This window comes from Capricornis sumatraensis, chromosome 16, assembly GCF_032405125.1.
Source record: "Capricornis sumatraensis isolate serow.1 chromosome 16, serow.2, whole genome shotgun sequence".
NCBI lineage: Eukaryota > Metazoa > Chordata > Mammalia > Artiodactyla > Bovidae > Capricornis > Capricornis sumatraensis.
In genome coordinates, this window is record NC_091084.1 from 50,573,386 (window position 1) to 50,579,692 (window position 6,307).

Below are 6,307 nucleotides of genomic sequence, written 5' to 3' on the forward strand. Positions count from 1 at the left end.
CCCCACGGACTATATATAATCCATGAAATTTTCCAGGCCAGAATACTGGAGTGGGTAGCCATTCTCTTTTCCAAGAGTCTTCCCAATCCAGGGATCAAACCCAGGTCTCCCACATTGCAGGAGGATGCTTTACCAGCTGAGCCACCAGAGAAACCCTCACACCTAACTTTTTGCAACTCCATGGACAATACCATGGAATTCTCCAGGCCAGAATACTGGAGTGGGTATCCATTCCTTTCTTTAGGGGATCTGCCCAACCCAGGGATCAAATCCAGATCTCCTGCATTGAAGGAGGATTTTTTTACCAGCTGAGACACCAGGGAAGCCCCAGGGAAGCTTAGGTTGCAGAGAAGTCAAGCAATAGGAAAACCCCTGTGTGGTTTGTTTGTTTGTTTTTTTTTTTTTTTTGTATTATTTCAGGCTTGCATATTAAGCTGGCAAAATGGCAGTACTGTTGCTCAGAAGTGGCTCTGGGGTGGAAAATCATCAGATGCAGTTTAAAACTGGGAAACCTAATTTCCCAAGTATGAAAGGAAAACTTTGTCAGCTAATCCAAATACTGACTGTGGGTTTCAGTTATAAAAGGAGTCATTAAACATGTAAAATACCCATAAGACTTCTCAGCCCAGAGGTTATTCCCTGGTGTGTTTTCATGGATATCTATGCACAATATAGATAAACCTATAAATATATTTATTTTGCTGTATCCTTATAAGCTAGACATTTCTTTTTGTCTATGACCTGGCAATATCACTGTGAATATACAAAGAGGAAATTTAAGACTGTCTTTTTTTATGCTCCAATCATTAGGAAAACCATGCATCTAAAAGGTAAATTAGAACAGTTTCATGGTTGTAACTGTGAATTCTGTCATTAGGATCCCTGGATTTTAAAGCAGGCTTAACTCAGAACTTAATGTCTGAGTTCTGTTCTGTGTAATACTGGGACACCAATAATAACTAGTTTATTGGGTATTTGTGACCATTAAATTAGACAATCCATGTAAAGTGGTTAGAACAGATTTTAGGGAAACACTTAGCACATAATAAGGTTTGATACAAATTTGAAATTATTATTTTTACCAGTTCTGTTGTACTGTCCATTCTTAAGCTGGTATCTGATATGTCTTCCATGTAAACGTGCTGATATTTTCTGAGTGTGTAATACAGCAAAGCCAGGCACTACTAGGACATAGCTGCAAAATCGAAGGAAAGCTTCAGTCTAGTGAAGTTAATAAAATTATGGATATACCTCCATAGTTTTAATGAAATAACAATTCAAATATCCTTTCTTGGAGTTTTCATTAAAAGCTCCTTTACCTAATCTGTGTGTCTGCCTCTTGATGAGAAGTTTTGTTTTTTCTTCCTCACCTGAATTTCATGAAAGGAGGGAGAGAAAGACAGAGGAGGATAAATTTATGTTGAAAATTTGATAATGTGCCCTACTTCCTTCATAAGGATTGGGGTAGTATGAAAAGGATTTCAGTTAACTCAAGAGAGGACTGTCAGGTATCTTGAAATGCAGGGTAGTTTTCCATCTGCTAAATTGTGTGACAGCTTCACACGAGAGTGAAGCGTGGGCAGATTCCAGATTTTTACTGTTGTTGTTATTCTTTTTAGATGAAATATTGTTTATTATTCATCACTTTAAACATGCTAAAAGTTGCAGTCAGAAAGTGTTGATTTATATATATGATGTTTTACCAAATGTACCGCTTTGGGCTACAAACATGACCAACTGAATTTATGTTCTGTGGGTCTTAATAATGGATAATTTCAAATGAGGGATTTTTTAAAATCTACTTTATAATTTTTGATATATTAAGAGCAAGAACTGCTGCTACTAAAGAAAAGTAGCTGAAATTATGTCTTAATCTTTTATTTGTGAATAAAAAATTTCTACTCTTTAGAAATTTCTTTCAATAATAGGTACTGAATAACAGTGGACTTTGACTTTTTTCAGTGATCTACTTGCTCTAGTAAGATCATTCAGTACTCTGAGTTTTGTTTGTGTTCTCTGACTCCATTTCTTGATCCTTGAGAGCTAGTGTTATGATGGTATGAATAGAACTACAATTTTTGCACAGCAGTTTAAATGTCATGTTAATATGAACATTATCTTCAAGAGTTCAGATGAAGGACAGCTGAGTAAATCTTTTTTTTTTTTTTTTTATTGTGGGAAAACTTAAACCAAGGGAAATATCTCATTCCCTCAGGATGGAAATCCAGAATTCAAATTTTCAGGCTACCTTCAATTCTTTATCAGTCTACCATCCAACACATCTCCTCCCATTAAATTTGTCCACTGAAGAACAGAATATTAATTCTCTCCAATCTTCTATTCAGTGTCACCAAGACAAAGGAGAGAGAACAATTACCTTTTCAGTATTTAAGAATTTATTACCAAATTAGAGGGAAACACTATATACATAGAACTGTTATAGGTTCAAAATACATGCATAAATTATGTAGTTATAACAACTGGCATTATAAAAATTCAACTCAACTCTTTTTTGATTCACAGAATTTTTTCACAGAGAAAAAGTTGTTCCATAAAAATGAACTGGTTTGCTGATGATCATTCATTTTCTTTGAATACTTTGCTTTCATCCATTATCATGCCAAAATTAATGGTTCAGATTTAACTAAGCTGAAGGAATAAATCTTTTTTGATGTTATTTACTCTGGTTCTTTTCCTTCTGTTTTTCACATAAAAGACTTCTGCCACTTCTCTACAACAACATCAAACTATACATCCACTCCCCTCACTGCCTTCTTGCTGATTGGTATCCCAGGATTAGAAGATTTCCAAATCTGGATTTCCATCCCTTTCAGCTTTGTGTACATTTTGGCTATGACAGGCAATGACCTGATTATGGCGATGGTGATCTGAGACAGAAGCCTCCATGAACCCATATATCTCTTCCTGGCCATGCTAGCACTCAGTGATATTCTCCTTTGTACTGTCACAGTGCCCCAAATGCTTATCTCCTGGCAGGGCTGTTCCATATCAATGTTTCCTGCCTGTCTCACGCAGATGTTTTTTTGTTCATGCTCTGTTTCTCTCTGAATCTGCTGTCCTACTGGCCATGGCTTTTGACCGCTATGTGGCTATCTGTGCACCACTCCATTATACTACCCTGCTTACAGGCTCTCTCATTAGCAAAGTGGGTCTGGCTCTGGTGGCTCGAAGTGTGGCTGTGGTCACCCCTGTCATCCTGTTCATTATCCGCCTGCACTTCCACCAGAGCAACATCACCTGCCAGACTTACAGTGAGAACATGGGCATTGCCAAGTTGGCTTGCAATAGCATTGTCCCTAATAGCATGTATGGGGTCACTGCTGCTCTCCTCACCACAGGACTGGACTTTGTCCTTATCTCCCTGTCCTACTGGTTAATCTTGAGAACAGTCTTCCGACTGCCTTCTAGGGAAGCCCGGACAAAGGCCTCTGGAACTTGTGGAGCTCATACATGCGTCATCCTGATATTCTACACTCTGGCCCTCTTGTCCTTCTTTACCAATAACTTTGGACACCATGTGCCCTGGCATGTCCTTATCCTCCTGGCAAATCTGTACTTACTGGTGTCACCTACCATGAACCCCATTGTTATGGGGTAAAGGCAAAATAGATAAGGATGTGAGTGCTATGACTCTGTGCCCAACCTAAATGATCCAAGAGTAATAAAGCAACAAGGAATAGGGGAGTCCATGATTGAGATACAGGTTTAAATGTCAAGTCTAAATCAATTTGGACAGATTTATTCCTGCAACATCTATGCAATGAATAAAGCTTTAAAAAATTGTATTTCTAAATGTTATCTTCCTGATATTGGGTAAAAAGGATGCGAACAAGGAACTTCTCAAGTACCACTGAGAATTATTTCAACATACTAAGGTAATGTGCCACTGTAGTTGCATATGACATTTAAATATCCTTTAGGTAATAAACCATGTCTCTTCTACTTCAATTTGCTATAGACAGGACAATATATAAACTACATATACTTAGGAATTAGTTCTGATTCCATTCTTACCATAACATCTGCAGGGCTCAAAATACAAAAGAAAGAAAGTGAAAGTGGCTCAGTCGTGTCCAACTCTTTGGGACCCCATGGACTATACAGTTCATGGAATTCTCCAGGCCAGACTACTTGAATAGGTAGCCGTTCTCTTCTCCAGGGTATCTTCTCAATCCAGGGATCAAACCCAGGTCTCCTGTCTTGCAGGTGGATTCTTTACCAGCTGAGCCACAAAGGAAGACCCCAAAATACACAAATAATTAATAAATATTTGTTGCATGGATAAGTATCTTAACTAATCAAAAATAAATGCTAATGATTTTATGCAACAACCCCCAATATATCTCTTTGTATTATATATGATCTACAACTAAAATATTCACTTCCTTTCCTCTCAAAAAACTTTCCTTCAGCTTTCACAAATATGAACTTCTTATCTCTTCAATACTTTAGTGTATCAAGATTCTTTTGGGGACAAATAAGAGAAATTACTTTATGTTAGATAAAGGAAACAAAGAGCAGGATATTTCATGGTGACATTCTGTGGATGTCATGACAGCCAAGGATAATTGAGTCTCTATTTCTCAGGTAGGACTAAAGTCAGGCTGCTATTAGACCTCACCAGCAGGAATAGATGGCTTCTTAATTGAATTTGGGCTTCAGCTGGTAAAGAATCTTCCTGCAATGCAGGAGAGCTCGTTTGATTCCTGCGTTATGAAAATCCCCTGGAGGAGGACATGGCAATCCACTCCAGTATTCTTGCCTGGAGATCCCCATGGACAAAGGAGCATAATGGGCTATAGTCCATGGGGTTGCGAGGAGTCAGACATGACTGAGCAACTAATCACACATACCTGGTCTTAGTTACAATGACTGTGGGACAAAATATATGATTTCCCTAAATAGGATCAATAACTAAACCTGGATCAATCTGTTGTATTTCTTATTCTGATTTAATGGGGATAAAATTGTGTCAGGGCAATACTGAAGAATAGGGAAATATGATAAGTGGTCAGGATTCTGTTTACTGGATTCATTTGGCACGTTTCTGTTAGCACATGCAATCATCCTAGTTTAGCTCTTCCTACACTAAATAGTCTTGCTAACTGCATTCCATAATACTAGGACAAACTTTATCATCTACGAACTCTCATAACATAATTACTGCAGTGTAATTCCTTATCTCCACTAAGAAATATCCACCTCTTGATTTACAAAGGAGCTAAAATACTCCTCTGGCATCAAACAGTATAGAAGTGCATCATGAACATAATAGAAACACATACATGGTCAAATGGTTGAAGTAATTTGACTGTCTTAAAAATATTTATATTGTTATAATTCTTTTTATAAATACATATGGCTGTTTATAGAGGCTGTTTATAAATTATCTGTATAATCATGTAATTATCCATATTGTAGGTTTTTAAAAGGAAATTATGTTTTAAAAGTTATTCAGTTGAATGATTAAATGACTAAGTTCACTAATGAAATATTTTGCAACAATATTTTATATAGATGAAAATGCTAAACACTTAGATGGTGAAATGGATTCTGACCCCCTCTGCTCTGATTTTTTGCTTGCTATCATGTTTTGCCACAAGGTGTTTCCTGCAGCAGTTGTTGTTCAGTCGCTCAGTCATGCCTGACTCTTTGCAACTCCATGGACTGCAGTATGCCAGGCTTCGTGTCCTTCACCACCTTCCGGAGTTTGCTCAATCTCATGCCCTTTGAGTCAGTGACGCCATCCAACCATCTCATCCTCTGTTGTCCCCTTCTCCTCCTGCCTTCAATCTTTCCCAGCATCAGGGTCTTTTCCAATGAGTTGACTCTTTGCATCAGGTGGCCAAAGTATTGGAGCTTCAGCTTCAGTATCAGTCCTTCCAATGAATATTCAGGGATGATTTCCTTTAGGACTGACTGGTTTGATCTCCTTGCAGTCCAAGGGACTCTCAAGAGCCTATCCAACACCACAGTTTGAAAGCAGCAATTTTTTGGTTCTCAGCCTTCTTTACAGCAAGGATACACAGAAGGTCTATACAAAAAAGATCTTAATGACCCAGATAACCATGATGGTGTGATCATTCAGCATAAAGATGATCAATGCATAGCACAAAGGTTAACATTTGACATAATGAAAGCAATTGCATTGCATTTTTGCTTAATAATAGGGGATTGGAACACAAAGATGAATTATTATTTGGCCTTCTGGATATTTACACATTCTTCAGGTAGGCAGAGAAGGCTTTTAGAAGGCAAATAAATACTCATGACTTCATCAAACAAC

The 6,307-nt window shown here is 37.7% G+C and overlaps 1 pseudogene; it reads left to right on the plus strand.

The window, feature by feature from the left end:
• The first annotated feature begins 442 nt into the window (after nucleotides 1-442).
• LOC138092180 (olfactory receptor 52Z1P-like) lies at nucleotides 443-3,619 on the plus strand (annotated as a pseudogene).
• The last annotated feature ends 2,688 nt before the right edge of the window (nucleotides 3,620-6,307 follow it).